The sequence below is a fragment of the Macaca fascicularis genome, chromosome Y (genome assembly GCF_037993035.2).
Source record: "Macaca fascicularis isolate 582-1 chromosome Y, T2T-MFA8v1.1".
NCBI classification, from domain to species: Eukaryota; Metazoa; Chordata; class Mammalia; order Primates; family Cercopithecidae; genus Macaca; species Macaca fascicularis.
The window spans coordinates 6,427,999-6,450,341 of record NC_132903.1 but is presented as its reverse complement, the minus strand read 5'-3'; the positions used below and the strand labels follow the sequence as shown (position 1 = coordinate 6,450,341).

General features: G+C 38.8%; 1 protein-coding gene across 10 annotated transcripts in view; it reads right to left on the bottom strand.

Moving 5' to 3' along the window:
• Positions 1–22,143, bottom strand: part of LOC141409544 (neuroligin-4, X-linked-like) — a 322,452-nt gene extending 300,309 nt beyond the window's left edge. For 2 of the 10 annotated variants that reach the window (XM_074030586.1, XM_074030595.1), the window contains exons 1-2: positions 21,215–21,229; positions 19,851–19,956 (exon numbers count right to left, since the gene is read on the bottom strand). The gene's annotated coding sequence lies outside the window, so the exon portion shown is untranslated. Of the gene's footprint in view, positions 1–19,596; positions 20,011–20,075; positions 20,347–21,214; positions 21,356–21,790 lie in introns of those variants that run through there. The other 8 variants (XM_074030593.1, XM_074030596.1, XM_074030585.1 and 5 more) reach the window with 6 other exon arrangements.
• Positions 22,144–22,343: the final 200 nt, after the last annotated feature.

The following is a 22,343-nucleotide window of genomic DNA, read 5'->3' as shown; positions in this document are numbered from 1 at the left end:
TGGAAGGGTGGTAGGATGGTGAGGCTTGGGAAATTACCTAACCGATACAGTGTATGTTATCTGGGCGGTGGTTACACTAAAAACTCAGATTTCTTCACTATGCAATATATCCATGTAACAAAATGACATTTGTGCCCATTAAATTTATATATTTTTAAAACACAGGGATGTGTGTACTACGAGCACCTAGAAACTAAATTCCAGCAATACCATTCAGCATCATACAAAGCACAGGACAGTCAACTACAACAAAGCATTATCCAGCCTCAGTGTCAACAGCATCAATATTAGTAAATCTTGTTTTGTAAGAGACACGCACCCTTGCAAAATATCTGCTTGAAGCAAGTAACATTTTAAATTATACAGAATTAATCATTTGCAAAATTCTCTAGTGCACCCTGTGTAACAGATTCTAATGATCTTCTACTACTAATAGTTCATCATCCCTGACACTTGTTTAGAAGTCTGGATTTATATCATGCATACACACACACTCACAGTTACACTGACACACCTTAAAATTAGCATATTTACACTAGCATAAGTACAATAGCCAGCTATTTATAACTGTATGGATTAGATTAGTTTTTCTTTAGACATCTTCTTGTTTTTTAGAGATAGGATCTGTCACCCAGGCTGGAGTGCAGTGACACTATCAGAGCTCACTGCAGCATCCAACTCCTGGGCTCAAGCCATCCTCCTGTCTCAGCCTTCCAAATAGCTAGAATTACAGGAGTCAGGCACCACACATGACTGATTATTTTTTCTTTCTTTCTTTTTTTTTTTTTTTTTTTTTTTGTAAAAACGAGGTCTCACTATGATGCCCAAGCTCGTCTTTAACTCCCGGTCTCAAGTGATCGTCCCTCTCCGGCCTCTCTTTAGTCTCTAGCATTCAAAATATCATATGCAACATGGAGTTCAATAGAACTGATAATTTTAGCTAACTGTGGATTGTTAAAGAGGAAAAAATGGAAGCTGGTTATTTGTGTGTGTGTACGCATGTGTGTATGAGTACACGTGTGTGTGTGCACATGTGTGTGTGTGATGATGCAACAAAAAGCTACCTTCTGACACCCCTTTATCTTTGTTTCTCATCAGATCTGTATCTCTGCCAGGTACTAGATAATATAAGGCTGATGTGGGAAGATTGCTAGAGCCCAGAAGTTCAAGGCTGCTTCGAGCTATGATTGCATCACAGCATTCCAGAGTGGGCAACAGAGTCAGAACCTGTTTTCAGAATAAAACACTGTTAAAAGCAGATAAAACTGAGATATACTGAGTCCAGAGAGCTGTCATACAAGCTGGCCAAATTTACCCAGCAGCCTTCCTTCCTGGTAGATCACTACCAAGTCACACAGCATTTGCTCCTAAGGAGTTAGTAACCTAAGACTGTGCATTATGGAAAATACTCACTTTCCTTCTAAAATAACTTGACAACTACATTTTTCAATTCTAAAACCCACTCCCATGTAGAGTAAAAAGAGCAGTTTTTTCAACAAGAATGTCCATGAAGGGATACGAAATCTCTATCAGTTAAAAGAAATGTAAAAGACAAAGTAACTGATTGCAGTGCATAGACCTTGTGTGAGTTAGTAAATTGTGAAAATATCATTTTGACATTTATAATTGGATAGTGGACGATATAGAGGAATTATTGTTGACAATTTTAGGCATAGAAAATATTCTGCAGCTAAATAAAATAAAATGGTTCCTATATTTTAGAGCAATGTACTGAAAGATCTTTTTTTTATATATACTCTATATTCTGGGGTACATGTGTAGAACGTGCAGGCTTGTTACACAGGTATAGACATGATATTGTGGTTTGCTGGACCCATTAGTCCATCATCTAGATTATATATTTCTCTTAATAGTAACCCACCCCTTGCCCTCCACCCCCACCACAGGCCCCGGTCTCTGATGTTCCCCACCCTGTGACCATGTGTTCTCATAGTTCAACTCCCAATGATGAGTGGGAACATGTGGTGTTTGGTTTTCTGTTCCTTTGTTAGTTTGCTAAGAACTTAATAGCTTCCAGCTTCATCTATGTGCCTACAAAGGACATGACCTCATCCTTTTTATGGCTGCATAGTATTCCACGGTGTATATGTGCCACATTTTCTTTATCCAGTCTATCATTGATGGGCATTTGGGTTGATTCCAAGTCTTTGCTATTGTGAATAGTGCTGTAATAAATAGATGTGTGCATGTGTCTTTATAGTAGAATGATTTATAATCCAGAGTTCTAATTTGATTGCACTGTGGTCTGAGAGACTGTTTGTTATGACTTCCATTCATTTGCATTTGGAGTGTTTTAGTTCCAATTATGTGGTCAGTTTTAGAATAATTGAGATGAAGTGCTGACAGGAATGTATATTCTGTTGATTTGGGGTGTAGAGTTCTGTACGTGTCTATTAGGCCCACTTGATCCAGAGTGGAGTTCAAGTCCTGAATATCCTTGCTAATTTTCTGTCTCATTGTTCTGGCTAACATTGACAATGGGATGTTAAAGTCTCCCACCATTACTGTGTGGGATTCTAAGTCTCATTGTAGGTCTCTACGAAATTGTTTTATGAATCTAGGTGCTCCTGTACTGGGTGCATATATACTTAGGATACTATCCTAAGTATAGCTCTTCTTCATGCGTTGTTCCTTTTACCATTGTGTAATGCCCTTGTCTCTAGATCTTTGTTGATTTAAAGTCGGTTTTATCAGAGACTAGAATTGCAACTCCTGCTTTTTTTTTTTTTTTTTTTTTTTTTTTTTTTGCTTTCCATTTGCTTGATAAATATTCCTCCATCCCTTTCTTTTGAGCCTATGTGTGTCTTTGCACATGAGATGGGTCCCCTGAATAGAGCACAGCAATGGGTGTTGACACTTTATCCTCTTTGCTAGTCTGTGCCTTTTGACTGGAGCCTTTAGTCCACTTACATTTAAGGTTAATATTATTATGTATGAATTTGATCCCCTTATTATGATGCTAGCTGGTTATTTTGCACATTAGTTGATGCAGTTTCTTCATAGTGTTGATGTTCTTTACAATTTGGTATGTTTTTGCAGTGACTAGTACTGCTTGTTCCTTTCCAAGTTTAGTGCTTCCTTCAGGAGCTCCTGTAAGGCAGGCCTGGAGTTTACAAAATCGCTCAGCATTTGTTTGTCTGTAAAGGATTTTGTTTCTCCTTCACTTATGAAACTTAGTTTGACTGGATATGAAATTCTGGGTTGAAAATTCTTTTCTCTAAGAATGTCGAATATTGGCTCCCATTCTCTTCTGGCTTGTAGGGTTTCTGCAGAGAGTTCTGCTATTAGTCTCGTAGGCTTCCCTTTGGGGGTAACATGACCCTTCATTCTAGCGGCCCTTAACATTTTTTTTCCTTCATTTCAACCTTGGTGAATCTGATCATTATGTGTCTTGGAGTTGCCCTACCTGAGAAGTATCTTTGTGATGTTATGTGTATGTCCTGAATTTGAATGTTGGCTGGCCTTGCTAGGTTGGGGAAGTGCTCCTTGATAACATCCCAAAGAGTGTTTTTCAACTTGGTTCCATTCTCCCCATCACTTTCAGGTACACCAAACTTAAATTTGGTCTTTTCACAAAGTCCCATATTTCTTGGAGGCTTTGTTCATTCTTTTTCATTCTTTTTTCTCTAATCTTGTGTTCTCACTTTATTTCATTGAATTGATCTTCAATCTCTAATATACTTTCTGCCACTTGATCGATTCAGCTATTGTTATTTGTGTATGATTCATGAAGTTCTCATGCTGTGTTTTTCAGCTCCATCAGGTCATTTATGTTCTTCTCTAATCTGGTTATTCTAGTTAGAAATTGATCTAACCTTTTTTCAAGGTTCTTAGCTTTCTGGCATTGGGTTAGAACACGCTTCTTTAGCTCAGAGGAATTTGTTATTACTTCTGAAGCCTACTTCTGTCAATTCGTCAAACTCATTCTCCATCCAGTTTTGTTCCCTTGCTTGTGAGGAGTTGTGATTCTTTGGAGGAGAAGAGGCAATCTGGTTTTTTGAATTTTCAGCCTTTTTACACTGGTTTCTCTCCATCTTCATGGATTTATCTACCTTTGTTTTTTTGATGTTGTGACCTTCGGATGGGGCCTCCAAGTGGATGTGCTATTCCTTTCTGTTTGTTAGTTCTCCTTCTAACAGTCCCCTCTGCACCAGTTCTTCTGGAGATTGCTGCAGGTCCATCCCAAACCCTGTTTCCCTGGGTATCACCAGCTGAGGCTGCATACACCAGAAATTTTCTGTGGTAAAGTATTCCATAAGATTTCAAGTCAATATAAATGTTTACAGAAAGGATACAAGAGGGAAAATGTGTTCCGACCAATGCAGAGTGTTTTTTCAAGCAAACAAAAGAAAATAAATAATGCCACCAGGGTGAGGAATGCACAATTTACAAGGAAGAGTTTGAAAATAAGTTACAGGAGAGAGGAGTGTGAAGCAAAAAAAAAAAAAAAAAAAAAAAAAAAGAAAAATACCTTAGAGGATTAGAGGAGCAAAAGCATTAAAATAACCTAAAAGTCAAAAAATATACAAAGAACTTCATATGTTAAAGTATAATCTTTTGAGAAACTTAATCATGAAAAAAATGCTTATAAAGATTTTTAATAATCCTGAAATGGGTTATGTTATAATATTGTATGAAATGTAAGTTCCAAATGGTATAGAAATATAGATTGATCTAGACATAGATATGTAATATGAATATCAGTAATTTGTACACAGACACAAAAATATATATGATTAAGATATAGATAAGAAAAGGTACAATAGGATATAGATACAGTTACTGATATGCTCTAGCTGTAGACTCTAATACTGGTACAGATACCATATAGGCAAAGATGTTACATACATGCAAATATATATGTATATACATTCACAGATATAAATGCAGATAAACACGTAGATGTAGATAGAGAACTATTGTCTGTGTTTAAAATATTCAGAAAATCCCAGGATCATGTTATACAAGTTATTTACTATTAAGTACTTGTCTATGGCATGATGATCCAATTTTACATGTTTTTCAAAGTTTCTATATTTCTTTCCTATACTACTCCTCATTCCTTAACCATAAGAAAAACCATCCTGCCTTAAAAAGTCTCCTTGAATGGTTACGATTTGCTTATATTCTTTATTCAGAGAATAAATCCAGTTACATGAAATTGTTTTAAAAATAGTGCTTCTTAAGCAATCCTTAAACAATAACTGCCTATATACATATTAAAATTTTATGTTAAAACATATCATAACGTTAGGAGGATATATCACCTTTTGAAATATTGATGGTTGTGAAATGATGCACATAGCCATTTATACAGGGACTGCAACATCTAGCCTGATCAATGGGGTCCCCTGGAAGCCTTCTGGTTTGTAACATGTTCCTTCAACTTTATACCCTTTATCAAAAGACAGTACGATGAGTTGTGGAGTAATGACCTCTGCCGTGTTCTTAAGTTGTGGTATAGGTGTTTTTACTTACTGCATAGGAAGGTCATAGATTAAAGCAATGCAACATATTCAAGGGCACTGTAATGTTTGCCTGTCCACTGAGGTTTCCTGATGGAAGAAGGTGTTTTTGCAAACTGAGCATCCATAAACAGCAGGGTTGAGGTTTTGTTTAAGAGTCATTTACCGTTGAGTCCTCTCATTTACTTGCTATTCAAGTGAATAGACTTTTTAGTGTCTCATCATTGCCACAAAAATATAAAGTAGAGTAAGTCACAGTAATGTAGTATTGAATTAAAGCCTAAAGCGTGTCCAAAATATCCATGTGCCCATACTGATATAAATGATTGATTCATCTCTGCAGATATCCTCCCCAAAACACATATCCCTGTCTAAAACATCAGACAGACCCTAGTTGGTGGACATTCTCCATAATATTAATACCACAAAACTATTAAAGTCATGAAAAACAAGGAAAGACCAAGAAATTGTCACAGACTAGAGGAAGCTAAGAAAATAGGGCAAATCCAACTTCCTATTTTGCCTTCTGTGTCTCTATCAAGCTGAAGATTTCAATGCACAGGCTCACCCAGGAGAGTCCTGGAGCTTTTTTACCTGTAGGCCCTTTTGACTCTTAATCTAATGAAGGCAGATGTCTCTTTTCTCTTGATTATATCTCCCTGGTCTAGACACAGATGGAGGGAGAATTTGAATTGCTAGTTTTTTGCAGAAAGATAGAACCAAGTGCAGTGGCTCACACCTGTAATCCCAATGTTTCGAGAGGTCAGTCAGAAGGATCCCTTGAGCCCAGGAGTTTGATACCAACCTGTGCAACCTGGTGAGAAGGTCTCTTCAAAAGAAAAAATAAAAAAAGTAAAGTTCCCATCACATCACTGACAAAGCCCTGTAAGGAAACAAAGGAATCATACCTGAAAAAAAAAGTCTTATCCCTTCGTAACAATACCTGAGACACAGCAAGATGCATTAAACAAATGCAATTAATTAACACTTCAAAAATAAAAAAAAAGGGGGGAAATTCTGTGTTCTAACTTCCAAATAAAAATAGAGAATGGGAGTGGGGTTAGAAACAGCTAAGATGCATTCATCATAACTCATAAAACAAAATGAGTTACCACCAAGTGCAGCTTTTAACCTGGGACATGTCTTTTCCTACTTTCTCTCCTGGTTCCTTTCATCAAAATGATTTGTTATTCAGTCTCTGCTATATAATAAAAAAAAATCTGTTTTGAAAATGAAATCATGCACTTGGCTTTATTTTGCCCATTTGATGTTTCTTCTAATTTGGTAAGCTTGTCATGAATTGGCGTAAGTGAATATGTTAAAAATTGGAGGTATTTCATTTCATATCAAGAATATTTCAGTATTTAAAAGTATGGGGATAAATCACTGAAACTTTCTGTGACTCAATTTCCTTGTGTACATGAGGGAATACAAATGATTGCTCAAGTACATTCATGTCCTAACAATCTGTGATTCTATTTTCCAATATCATCAGGAATATTCCAACAAACTGCACGCTAAAATTCAAAGCAGGAAGTTTAATAGCCACTGAAGGACATTTTTACCTTTCCAAATTGAAAGTGGATAACAAGGTAACAATAGCACTCCATTTTACTTCACAATCCCAGTGAAGTGTGAAATAGCTGAATGACGTGGAAAGTATATACTTGAACACTTTTCTTTTCTTTTTTTTTTTCTTTTTTGAGATAGAGACTTGCTCTGTCACTTAGGCTGCAGTCCAGTGGCATGATATCAGCCCACTGTATCCTCCACCTCCCAGTTTCAAGCAATTCTCTTGCCTCAACCTCCCAAGTAGATGGGACTACAGGCACATGCCATCACACCTGGCTAATTTGTGTATTTTTAGTAGAGAGAGAGCATCACTGCCTGAATACCTGACCTCAAGTGATCCACCTGCCTTGACTTCTCAAAGTGCTAAGATTATGGACACGAACGATCGTACTGGGCCATTCTTTTTAGTTTGAACAGAGCATTTTTTTTTTTCCTCAGATAGGTGTTGCAAGGATTTCAGATGTGAGCTGGGATGGGGAAGGAAGGTAGGAGGAAACAGAAGCACCTCTCTTCCATTCTGACCTGCTGTGGTGAGTCAGGACTAGCAAGGATGTCCTGGATGGATCAATTTTTAACATATCTGCTTATGCTAATTCATGACAAGCTTACCAAATTAGAAGAAAATCAAATGGACAAAATAAAGAGAAGTGCATGATTTCATTTTCAAAACAGACATTTTTTTATTATGCAGCAGAGACTGAGTAACAGATAAATCATGATGCAGCTGGCTTCACTGAACATAACTTGCTATAAGCATCTTCAGAAACACACACTGCTGGATAAATTCCCTTCGATTAAAGACTGAAACTGACCACTGCATGGACAGCTGTTTCTTCACTAGCCAATCAGGATGCCTACCCAAATGTGACCAAATGCCTTTGAGACTCAGCCTTTCACTCCAAAATACCCCAAGGTACCTGACAATGCTCCAGATTTGGGGCTGCACCATCTGTGGTTTCTCTACATAAAACAGTAGCTTTGTGGAGTCAGGGGTGAGGGAGTATGGTTTACCTTTAAATATAGTTTTGCAAACTCTTTCTCTATTTAGTTTTTGTTTGTTTTTGCATAAGATATATTTAAAGTCAAGAGAGAAAAGGTAAATGCATACCCTGGAATAATTCAGAAACAGAATGACACCACATTCTGTCCACATAAATGATGCATTTGAATTCTTTTTAAGAGACAGGGTGTCAGTCTGTTGCCCAGGCTGCAATGCAGTAGGGAGGTAATAGCTCACTGCAGCCTCAAACTCCCAACAAACTCCTCAAGTGCTCCTTATACCTCAGCCTCCTGAGGAGCAGGGACTACAGACAGGTACCACCCACACCTGGCTTATTTTTATTTATTTATTTATATTTTTACAGGAATGAGGCACCCCACCCAGCCACATTTGAACTTTTTACCAATATTGTTATGGCATTACAGGTAGAATAACTATACTTTTAAAAACTTTCAGGAAAATGTGTTCCCCAACAAAAAGTGAGCTATGTATGTACCTATGTGTAAATTGCTGTGTAACTTACATATGCAAATATATGGTTATAATTTACATATGTATATATAATATCAAGATAAATTAAATGTATATATAATAAATTATATAAATAAGATAAATTAAATGTATATATAATATCAAGATGTATATATAATATCAAGATAAAATAAAGAAAGAATTTTTTATTATTGTGATCTGACTAGATCAAATGACCAAATACATTTGATTGTGAAATATCTGGACACATAACTATTTGTGTAATTTTACCTCAATTTTTAATTGTCATATTCTGGTTATTCATTTAAGGTAGGCTTATCAACTGGGATATCAAATAAATCCTGGAAAGTTATTTTACTGGTAAAATTTTCATGGCAGACTGAATCAGAGTAAATAACCATTGTCACACAAATTTTGTGTGAAGCCGTGTGTGAATTATTATTCCATTCTCAGAATATGGTATCATTTGATCTCTACCTAGGTTGTCAGATTTTTTTCTGAGGTAGTGTTTTTCCCATATCAATGCCCTCACTAGGGTGGGCTGGTTAGTTTCAAGCTGCAACAAATTCAGGTTTTCCCCTCTTTCTACTACTACTATTCCTGTGTCTGCTTTATCTTTTCAGTCTCTGCACAAGTAACTGGTATTTAACTTCTATTTAACTGTTACACTTTCTCCCTGATATTTAACTTCCATGTAACTTGCTACCCTTTCTCCCTGGGTCATCATTACTGTTTGCTACTGCTTTATACAGCATGAAGAGCCTTGTCTTGACCTTCCTACTGGGTTACACTTTCGCTTGTTACCAGAACCCTCTGTGGTAACAGGCAACTAGAAACCCGAATGGAAGGGTTTTGATTGTGGTTTATTTATATTTGTTTTTGTTGCTGTTATTATTTTCGAAATCACTTGTCTACATCTCATTGGTTCTGATGCACTAAGTCTATCTGTTCCACATAATTCTCTGTAAGGTGATCTACAGTATTCATTTCTTCCCACAGCATACACTTGGCATGTGGATAAATTTGCAATACGGACATGCATGTTAAGACTTCTTCAGTCAACAGAGCAAGCCTGCTACCTCAAGGCTAGGACAAACCTATCCTCAAAAGCATTACTTAAGACAGGCAGCCTTCTCCCCTCCCTCAAGAATCATATCAACTCCATGATGTTTATCAAATATTTTCATCTCCTTGCTCATCAACTATAGTAGTCTGTCTGTGGAAGAAGTTAAAATCGAACTACATAATCACCCTCTGAGAATTTGAACATGAACCGAACTCCTAATATTTGGGCCATGTAGCTTTGATGAATTTGCCCTTAACTCTTTAAGAGTAATATATGAAGACTGAATCAAGCTATTGTTTTTCTTAACTTTTGACACAGGACATGATAGATTAAACACACACACACGAAATAAAATATTAAGATAAAACTTATTTGTTCTCAAACGTAAGACCAGAAGTACAAAATAATATTAGCCTATGGTTAATATAGGAAAGATAAACAATTTCATTGTCTTTGTACCCCACCTCTTGGCACTCAAGAAGTTTGGAATACGTAAGTAAAATTAGAAAAAAATCAACAAGTTCATTTCTCCAAATTATTTTGGTAATTTGAAGATACTTCATACCCTGTTAGCACTTCTTTCTGCTCTGTGTCAACAGCAGTATTCTCAATACTGTTAGGTGGTTAATTTGATTAAAACTCATTACAAAGAACAAACGTTATATCATTTGTCACATCTGCTAAGTCCATTAGTGCAGGAGACTTTAAGGCCATAATGTGTCTGTCTTCAGGGTAAAATTCAAGAGAAGGAAAAGATACATGAGATTTTCCAGAAATATTGGACCGGGGAGGCTCTTCAAGATAGAATACCTGATTTGGGAATTCTTACACTTTTTAAAGAATGATTTGCATTTCTCTAATGACCAGTGATGATGAGCTTTTTTTCATATGTTTATTGGCTACGAATCAGTTCAGCCATTGCAGAAGACAGTGTGGAGATTCCTCAGGGATCTAGAACCAGAAATACCATTTGACTCAGCCATCCAATTACTGTGTATATACCCAAAGGACTATAAGTCATTCTACTATAAAGACACATATACATGTATGGTTACTGCAGCACTATTTACAATAGCAAAGACCTGGAACCAAACCAAATGACCATCAATTATAGACAGATAGAGGAAATGTGCAGAAACAGAAAACCAAAACCATGTGTTCTCACTCATAAGTCCAATTTGAACAATGGGAACACATGGACACAGGGAGGGGAATATCACACACCAGGCCTGTTGCTGGGTGGGAGAAAGTGGAAGGAAAAGCTCTAGGACAAATACATAATGCGTGTGTGGCTTAAAACCTAGATGACAGGTTAATAGCTGCAGAAACCACCATGGCACATGTATACCTCTGTCACAGGCCTGCACATTCTGCACATGTATCCAAAAATATAAAGTCAAAAAAAAAAAAAAAAAGAATCTTCATAAAATGTTTGCCTCTGAGACAATGTAATCTATGCTCCATCTTTAAGCAATCCTAGCTCAATAATATGAGTGATGTTGTCTATTTTAAAGCTTCTCTCATGACTCTAAAAGACATTAAATTGTTCAAAAAGCAAATTATATGAGGGGTAGTAGAGTTTGAAGCAATTACTTGTTACGTTACCAGATATTTTAGACTAAAATATATTAGAATTCAAGGTACTGTTCGTGCCTTAAAAATGCTGAAATATCTGACTGTTGCTTATGGATTTTAAAAAGTATGTAGGAAATAGCCATAAATTAATGAAGCTTTTTCCACTACCATATGTTAAAAAAAAAGGGGGGGGATCACTGATGTTTGAATGTTTTTGAATCAAGGTAATCTGTTTTATGTGTGCATTCATCAATATAATTTAGTCAAATGAAAACTAAGGTTTTATAAACATAGGGCTTGACAAAGTTTTAAAGTATAATCAGCTATAAAAATATGGCATATGAAAATTCTATTAAATTGTAAAGGACATGCTTATTTGTCATTCCAGGATACTTTCTTTTCACTACTCTTTCCTATTTGATCTGTTTTTAATAGAATTATCTTCATTTTCCCTTTAATATTTTAAGGACCCCCGAGATTTTATCACTCATCCAAATAGCATAAAGGAAAGAGAGAAGAAGAAAGAAAGGATGGAAACAAGGAAAGAAGAGCGGGAGGGAGGGAGGGAGGGAGGGAAACAAAGAAGGAAAATAGAGAAAAGGAAGGAAGGAGGGAAGTAAGGAAAGAAGGGAAGTGAAGAAGGAAGGGAAAGAGAGAGGGATGAGCATGAAATAAAAAATATAATGTACACCAGAAAAATGAGAGAAAGTCATCCATACATGAACTAAAAATCTTAACAATGTTCTTATGAACGTCCCCACATAGGCAGGATTTTTTGAGAGTACAAGGAAAAGCCTATTTTACCTTTCTATTAGCAGCACTGAATTTGCTTTCTGGCCTATATCTGGCATATAGTAGATGCTCAATAAAAGTGACAAATGAAAGAACATACTAGGTAACTCTACATTAAGAGCTAGCTCCTGCTGGTTAAAAAGCTATTTTGCACAAAAGGATAAATCGATCTTAGTCACTGAATTGCTTTCTTGCCATCACTAAAGCACTAAACCCCTAAGCCTTCCATATTGATTTTTCATCTTGAGCAAGACCACAGAAGTGATTTTGCCAACATAATCTGTCCCACAGAGGCACAAAAGCTAAGCATAGATCCAGTGCCATCACCACCTCCCACCCCGAGCACACTGAGGACATTGACAATTTGCCATGACTTCCACACAACCTTAGATAGTTTCTGAGTCCTATGATCTATAAGCGATTGTTGCTCATCCATCTCAGTGGGAGGACAGATGGCTTGACACATACTCCCACTAAAATGAATTTCCTGACTGGTTCACAACACACACTAAAGGTCGAGTCCTCTGGTTTCACAGTGTCATGATGTGCTGGCCATCATATTGCAGTCATGTATAGCTCTTTTGCTCCACTTGAAAGTAAAGTTGTAGTTTCCATGGACCACCAACCGTAGTAACCATAGCTCCTGTGAATCAGCCTGGAGGTTCACTCACCACCTATAACAGAGTTTCTTTTGGAAAATGTATGTCTATATATATAATTTGCAATATACTACATATATAGTTTGCAAACTATGTATATAGTTTGCACACATATATAAAGTTTGCATGTATTTTAATACATAAAGAGGAAGAACAATATATATACAGAACATAAATATACACATATTTTATTATAGACTTTGATGGATTTTACTATATCTTATATATAATAGGTATATATGCATAATAATATATAAACTATTTATTATATAATATATAATAAATTATATAACATAAAATTATATTTACATGAATTATACTCAATATATAATAAATTATAAGTATACAAAACACATTTGTATTATATTTTACAACTTATTAAATATGCTATATATTAATATATAATTTATATTTATATAATACATTGTATGTCTAGATAAATTGTATTTTTTTAAATAAGTTTGTAAGTGATAAAGGTTTCATCAGTAATATAAACTGTATATAACTACAATTATATAAATGTACATAAATACAACTATCTAGAAATAAACATATTAAACAGCTATTGAAGATGATGGTTTTATTCAAGTATATAAGTTGTATACAAATACCATTGTATAAATGTACATAAATGTAATTGTATATAAATTACATATTATAAGTAGAAATTGAAATGAATAATGTATGATCTGTGTATGTTTATATGCATCCTATTTTATATATATATATATGTATAGGGGGAGAGAGTGAGAGAGGGAGCTAGATATAGATGATGAAGCCTCTGTAGATATAATTTGTAAATAAAACTATTTTGTCCATCTTAGTTATACTGGTAGCTGTAAATGACCTAGCCCATTTCTTTCTGCACACCTGTATACTGATGCTTCGGAAACATAAGTCTGCCTACAGTCTCATCATGTGTTAGTAGATTTCTAAAAAACCGGTGCATAGTGGTGAGTGAACAACCTAAATGAGAAACCATCTAGCATTCACTCACTTCTGTGCCTGTTATTGCTTGGGATTGTCAGTGCTTTTCAGTAGGTACAGTGTGAATAAGTGCTGCACATTAAATTTGAGTTCAAAGGAAGTCTGCAGGAAGAAAGGGACCCAAGATCATAAAGAGACTATAATGAGGTTCTCAACATTTGTGACTTCAAATTCCCTCATATTTATTGAAAATCAATGCGGGGTTTCTGAAGCTCGGCTGTTACAATGCTCTACCAACATTTCCATAAGGTTTCAATGGGAACAGTCTCAGCCAAGCCTTTGGGCACCGAGAGAAATAAAGGTGAGAATCTTTTACAAAGTCAGATGAAAGGGTTGAGTTAAGGCTTAGTAAAGGGTGCCCAGTTTGATCACTGTAAAAGTTGTCAATTTCTCCACAAAAAAATACAATATTGCACATATTGATGGACACGACAGAGTCCATTTTGTCACACATATAGACAGTTTCACCACAAGCATAGGTGATAGTACCTTTTTGGGAATCAGCACTCAAATTAGAAAAAAATGCTCCCAGGAGACCTAGAAAAAATGTGCACCTATCCCTAAACACATACTTTCTACTCCTTACGTCTCACTTTAATGAATGTATTCACTCCTTAATGAAGACTACGCCTAGGCCCATCATAGGTAACTTTACATCTTTCATTGTACATTTTCTATTTTTATTTTTTTATGTTTTATTTATATATATATATTTTTAGAGATAGGGTCTTGCTGTGTCTCTCAGGCTGGAGTACAGTGGTGTAATCATGGCTCTCTGCAGCCATGAAGTCATATGCTCAAGTGATCCTCCCACCTCAGTTGAAACTACAGGTACTTGCCATCATGCCAGCTAATTTGTTTTTAACTTTTGTTTCTTTGTGGAGTTGTGGTGTCACTCTATTGTCCAGGCCAGGTGTTATGGACTGTTTAATATAACATAGGTTTGGTGAATGATGGGGATAAGAAAAGGAAAATAAATAACTAATGGAAAATCATATTTTCCCTTCAGATAGCTAGCTAGCTAGATAGATAGATAGATAGATATGTAAGCACATATATATGTGTGTGTATATATATTTGCACACATGTATATGTATACACCCACTCATACACACTGCCATTCTTACCATGTAGCTTCAGGGCATGAGGGCATATTGTCTCACTTAGGAAAACAGTTAACAATGACATAATTTGTTTGTGAAAACATGCATTTACTTTTTTGAGTTTCCCCACCTAACCCATTCACAGAGTTATAGTCACAGAGAGTAGTGAGGGTTGGAACAAGTTAAAGGCACTCAGTTGCAACGAGTTTTCTTCTACTCCCCATCTCCCATGCTTCTGAGACCACAGTTCTATGTTGAACAGCTCTAACTGACCATTGGAATCATATGACATGCCTCACTGAGTTCTTGGACTTGCCCGTACCATACTGCAGAGCCACATATTGGTGGTGTTGAAATACTAAACACGGAAAGTGGCACCACATGCAACTTCACCACAGCCATCATCACAGAACCAAGGAGGCCTTTTCCACACTCTGCAGAAACAAACTGCAATTCACCATAGCCCTTTTATCAGTACCAATAACACTTTTAGTAACCTCAGTCATCCAATCAGGTACTGGACTCTTAAAACTAAAATGATCAGTGATATTAACAGGTGGATCTAAGAAAGTCCCACTGCAAGCCAAAAATAGCATTCTGATACTTTGACAAACCATGATTTCTTTATATAATACATATTTTAAATAAAACAACCCAAACAAAATCCTGAGTCACTTCTCCACATTTCCAGAGAACAGTGAAAGCCTAGATCACTTCATTAGCACTATAATGAAGTGAACATTTCTCTCTTTGAAATGTATTCTTCAACTAATGAGACTATATATGTTCATTGTACTTCATCTTGTTTCTAAATTATGGAGGATTACTCTTTTCCTGTCTTAAATAAATAAAACCTTATGATGTGATTTGACTGTGTCCCCCACCCAAACCTCATCTTGAATTGCAGCTCCCATAATCCCCATTTGTCATGGGAGGGACCTGGTGGGAGATAATTTAATCATAGCGCCAGCTCCCCCGATGCTATTCTCATGATAGTAAGTTCTCACAAGATCTGATGGTTTTATAGGGGGCTCTCCCCTTCACTGAGTTCTCATTCATTTCCTTCCTGCCATCCTGTGAAGGATGTGTTTGCTTCTCCTTCCTCCATAATTGTAGGTTTCTTGAGGCCTCTCCAGCCATACTGAACTGCAAGTCATTTAAACTTCTTTCCTTTATAAACACAGACCTTATTATAGTATATATTACTATGCATATTACATGTAGTAAGGTACAGATCTTACTCTATAGATAGTTATATATATATACATTATATATATATATATAACATTATATATATATATATACTCTCTCTCTATATATAGAGTTTTTAAAATGTTATTGGGGTTAGGCCTGCTCTCCATCGGGTACCATTTCTGGGTACTTAGAAAGCACTGCCCTTAGGAAGATGTGGTATATGGAGGGGTTTTGCATACATCAGGGACACATGAACTCAACATGAAATGTCTAAAGTTTGAAATCTCAGCCCAAGGTAGATGGACTATTTTTCACCAACAACCTTCCACTCCTATAATGATTTTATGAGCTCTTTATTTACTTATTTTTTGTTTAATGTAACCACCTGCAGAGAGAAAGCCTTTTCATCTATACATTTTTTCAAAGCCTATAAATGTCACAATGACAAACTGCTAGGAGGTATCACCTTCTTTCTTGCTTATTCATTTGTGCTACTCTGCCCCAAGAAAAATGAGAAGAGGCTTCCTACACTGCCATTCACTTAATAAAGAACAGTGGAGACTTTCAAAGTCCAGACGTAAGTTGTTTAGAGAAAAATGATGAAACTGGAAAACATTTGTTAACTGAATGGTAGTAGAGGGCACAGCAGATGACCTAATTGCCTCATTTGCCTGGGCTTCAATTCCCATTCTCACTTCCTCTAAATGACTGGGCAAAAGCTGTAACTTTGACTTAAAAGTGGTAACTCAGGGGTTTGAAAAATAGAGGCACAGTCTGTCTGAATATCCATTCACATAATTAAGTAGGAGGTGAAGTCTCCTCTGAAAAAGTACAGTACTCAGACCAAAAAAAAAAAAAAAAAAAAAAAAAAAAAAAAAAAAGGCAATGGATTTGAGCTAAACTAAACATATTTTTCCCCTTTGAGAATAAAATACTTATTGTTAAAAGTCAGAAAGCAGTACAGAAAGAATACATTCTGGTTTATAAACTAAAATTGTGTCCATTAAACTTGACATTCACATCCTAAGACTGGCTCTAACCATATTTGGAATTTATGTATATTTTCACCACAAAAGCCTATCTTCAGAAGGAGGACGCTAAAGGACTTAAAATATTTTTATATTGCTATGTCATTTGAATGCAATATTCGCTCAACAAGTTGAATTATTGACAATATTCAAAGTTTTATGAAATGTTTGAAGTGTGGAGTACCAATTGAAATGAAAGAATGTAAAACAAAGGCCATTCTGTCATGTACTTGAAGGTTTACTTTTGTTAGAACATTTTTTGTTGTGCAGAAATAAAAGCACAATATTCCATAGAGATTTTAAAGAGACCCCTGCACTTGTGAAAACAATTTTCTGGTGTGACTGTGTCAAGACTTCCAACTTCGAGGCGGGCGGATCACAAGGTCAGGAGATCGAGACCACGGTGAAACCCCGTCTCTACTAAAAATACAAAAAATTAGCCGGGCGCGGTTGTGGGCGCCTGTAGTCCCAGCTACTCGGGAGGCTGAGGCAGGAGAATGGCGTGAACCCCGGAGGCGGAGCTTGCAGTGAGCTGAGATCGCGCGACTGCACTCCAGCCTGGGCGACAGAGCGAGACTCCGTCTCAAAAAAAAAAAAAAAAAAAAAAAAAAAGACTTCCAACTTTATGGAGAGACTATAAGCTTTCCACAAATTACTACACACACAAAAATGAAAAAGCCAAATTCACAAATTAAAAAAAAAAATCTATATGCTTACCATTAGTCTACATTCCAGTAATTTGAAAGGAATTACTTTCAAATTCCTTCAAGTCTCCTTGCAAATTTTACAGCATCGAGATAACTTCATTATCTACCTTATGCAGCTACCAGTGCCTTATCAGGTATCTGTTATATTCTTAGGTTTGGGTAAAAATCAGCTAAGTTACTAGTTTTAGGGCCTACTGTATATGAGGCATTAGTTTATTTAAATAGAACACAAAGAAAAGAAAAATTCTTTCGCCGGAGAAGAAAACATCAAAGCATCTTTAAAATGGTATCCAAGCACAGGCATTATTATCAAAATGCAATTATCATTCCAGTGTCACACACACACACACAAAATCAAGCCTCCCATTTTAATCCACTGATTTAAAACTGATGAGGAAATTTTCCACTTCCTACAATAGCCTTGATTATGTTTTTACATGTCAAAGACACTCTTTAAAAAGGCCATGTATATGTGTGTATATGTATTACATGTATACACACACACAGAGAAATATAGAATGCATGTATCTGTAGACTGCATTCATTGCATTGAGTAATAAAACACTGAATTTATAATCTGAGAAAACACATCCTTGCAGAGGTCTCCATGAAATTCCTATATAGCCATCCTCCCAACCCCTAACATTTTGCTTATTTCCACAGGAAAATCTATGCTGAGGATTTAATGGATTACTGCTAACATCTTCTCCACTGCCAACTAAAGGTATGAAATAATTCTCCACTCTCCAAATCTGCCCTCACAAAACTGCAGACTTCTTTGCGATCTGATTTCTCCCAGCTCTGTCATCCTCTAGAAAAAGGCTCAGTGCGTTCATTGAAACCAAGCAAGTCTCTTGGAGTTTCTGCCTCCTTGTTTTCATGAAAGTCAGGTAGGTGTTTGCACCCTGGCCATTTAATTTCTAGTTGGAGAAGGAAAAAGCTACCCAGGATTTCTGAAACAAGCACTTCTATGTTGTCCTCCCAGAAGGACCACACAAACCGGCAATTCCGCTTCGTGGGAATAAAGAAGTCTCCCTCAACTTCTTATTTTGCTTTTTCCTTTTTTTGCTTTTGCCTCCCTCACATCACAGGAATGACTGATTCTGAAATGGAAGCTCATGCACACCACCCCCCTTTTAAGAAAACATAATGCAACGCGTATGTAAACCCTACGGGCCACAGATGCCTTCAAAAAGCACAAGATTGGAGTACACAGAAAAAAAAATAAAAATAAAAATAAAAAAAAGGCCCCCACTCCCCACAAAAAGAAAACGAACAATAGAAAATAAAATAAATAAAATAAAATAAAAAATAAAAAATAATTAAAAATAATTTTAAAATAAAAATAAAAATAAAAATAAGCCATACTACCACCCCGTGGATTCAGCTCTCAAGGACATCACCCTTTAATTTCAAAACCCTACCCAATCCCCATCCCAAATTTCTTAAGTTGGATCCAAAGGGTAGATTGGGATCCTCCGTCCTCGCTCCAGGCAGACTCGCCCAAGCCCTGGGCTGAATTCGTGACGCGGGATCCCAGCGTCCAAGCGGGCTGCAAGCACCGGGGCATCGCCCAGGCCAAAACCCCGCCGCCACCTCCTAGTACCCTTTCACGCTGCCTCCTACACCGGCTTCCCCTCCATCCCAAGATAGTAGCCGTGCATACGTGAAAAGAGGCCCACACATGCGGTAGAGGTGTGGAAGAAGCCAGATTAAAGGAAATCCTCGGTACAAAAAAAAAAAAGAAAGAAAGAAAGAAAGAAAGAAAAGAAAAAGAAAGAAAGAGAGAGAGAGAGGAGGGGGGAAGGGGGAGGGAGGAAGGGGAAAGGAGGGAGGGGGAAGGGAGCAGGGAGGGAATGAAAGAAAAGGAAAGAAAAGAGAAAGCCATCTGAGGAAGGGGAGGAGTATGATGCGGAGGACATCCTCCGGGCGCACCTGGTTTTCCGAGCGAGACATCCGTTCCTAGGGTGGTCCTGGTCAGGCCTCAAGGGGAGCAAGGGTTGGCCTGATCCCCCATCCCCCGCTTCCGCCCCCACTGCTCCGGCTAGAAAGGGCGCTGTGTCTGGCGGCGACTAAGCTCCAGAATGGACGCCTGGACCCAGATTTGCGAGGGTCACAGGGCCCAGATACCCGAGGCGCAAAGCTCCCGGCTCCACCCAGGAGACCCCAGCTGAGGGACCCCAGCCTACCGGTTATCCCAGGGGCAAAAGAGCCAGGTCAGGCTGGGGAGCAGGAGGAGGACGGGGCGTCCAGGAGACCAACTGAAGGATGAGTGTCCAGTGGTAGACCCGCCTCCTGGAAAACCATAGGCGGAGAGAGTCACCGCAGAGAGGAGGGCGCCGGCTGGGACCTGAGCCTCTCCTCCCACAGCAAGCCCCCAACCCACGAATCATCTGCAGCCCAGTGGCACCTACCTCCATCTCCCCACGCCATCCCGGCCGCACATCTGCAAATCAAGCCAAGACGTTGCAGGCGCGGGTTGGCTTGCCCCAGCCGCGGCAGTGGGGAGGGGACTGGGATGAAGTTCCCTCTCTCCCTGCTTTGTCTAGCAGCCTCTAGCTCACCGGCCACAGTCTCTCCTGCCTCCGACTGCGCGGTTGGCGGATCTTCGCCATCAGTTCCGCCCAGGAGAGAGGGAAAGAACGCAGCCGAGCTGCGCGGGAATTGGGAGGTGGGTAGGGGCTGGAGAAGAGACCAGATGAAATCTGCCCGGGACAGCAGAGAGTCTTGAGATAGGATGGGATACGTGGAAGGAGCGGGTGGTGGTTGCCATTTCTAGGGCTGTGGGGGTGGTGCGCCTATTGCAACAGATTCCTCAGACCCCTCCTCCATCCCTGCCTTAGTGATGGCAGACCCAGTGCCCGACAGGCTTAACACTCCTCCCAACCCCCACTCGGAGAAAGGGTGTTCTAGGTGAGCACCGACCAGGGCTCCGGATCCACTGATAACCAGACCAGGGCTCCGGGAGCCTGTCCTCTCGGCTTCCAACTTTTCTGCTCCTCCGGAACAGCGGGCAGTTCAGAGACGGTGCACAGGGTGGCAACTGCAAACCGCCCTGCACCCGTATCAAAAGGTCCAGGCCACACTCAAAATCTTCCGAAGAAGCAAAACCACCAGCTCTGCCCCATTTGTGCGGCTTACCTCACCCCTCCCACGCGCCTCCTAAGCCCCACAAACGGGGAAGGGGTGCTTGGAGCCCGCTTCCGGGTTTGGAGGAGCAGCGCGGAGCTGCAGTCATTTCATCTTCACGCGGGGTTTCCAGCGCGCCCCAATCGTTACCCAGCCCGGTCTAATCAATCACTTGGATTATTTCTTGCATCCCCCAAGCCTTATCTTATTCTAGGCCAGGAGATGAAGGAGGGGAAAAAAAATCTTAATGCAACCCCAACCAAGGTGTTTCTCCCTTTTTCTCTCTGGCTAATGGCACCAGCCACCCCCCCCCCTACCCCCCAAACCCCAGCTTCCCATAATAAGCACCCCAGGCGGTTGTAGTTTCCTTAAAGACGGAGCTTTGGGGTGGAGAGAAAAGAGAATAAAAGCCTTCCATGCTCACAGTTTGCAGAAGTCTTCTTGCTTTCACCATCTCCAGTCCTGGCGCTTTGCTCCTTTTCTCTGTGTGTGTGTGTGTGTGTTTGTGTGTGTGTGTCTGTGTGTGTCTGTGTGCGTGTGTGTATTTTCCCCCTCCTTTCCCCGCCACAATCTTCTGTTAATTTGTATGGAAGGCCTCGCTACTTTTTGAAAACATCTCACACGGCCCCAGAGCCGTTCAAATAGCTGATTGTAGAAAAATGCTTCCAAACAACGGTGGTCTGGATTTTTATTTTTAAGTGAAAATAAATCCAAATGTTCCTATGGAGAGATTGCATGTAGAAGCCGCACATGGATGTCCACATTCCCATCCACACCTAAGAAATGGAGCTAGACAGATGGGAAAGAGTCCTGTCCAAATTTTCCAATAATAATCATCATCATAAAAGGAAAAAATAAATATCAGATAAAGTGAAGCTCAAATATCCCCAGTGAGGCTTTCCTTCCTTTGCTGCAGAGCCACTGCTAGTCGAATTGTTTAAACGGCTTTTAAAAATAAGAATAATAATATGCGAGAGACACATCTTAACACTGCACCTACCTTAGCTGTGGAAGACCTGCATCGCCGTTAAGAGTTCTTTTTACACATCCAGATTTGTCTAGGGAACCCGAAACGAGGCATGATTCAGGAGAATGTATTGAAAGCCAGGCGCCTTCCCCTTCTGGAACCCTCCAACTAGATTCGCTCACCCAGAGGAATGCAAGAACCACCAACATTGCCTGGTTGGAGGAAATTCATTGTTTCTGCTGTCAGTAGTGTGTCCCTGGGCAGAACAAGGATTACAGTTGAAGCAGGAAGGGCCGAGCTAGTGGCTGAATAAGAGCTCTGTGCTGAGAGATAGAGATGAGAGAATAATGTCTCTGCAAGAAAAGAAGAGCTAGGGGGAGAGAGGTCCGGCAGCCTCTGGCGCTCTCCTGCCATTGGACCAAACTGAATGAAATTTACAAAGCCAGCAGCCAATAGATCTCCGGAGTTGGTCCCATAGCTACAGAAATCATGTCCGCAGCTACAACCTCAAGCAAAGGGCAGCTAATCCCTGTGCTAACCATCTGTAACGGAGAGATTCCGGCTACCCTTCAGATAGAGCAGGTGG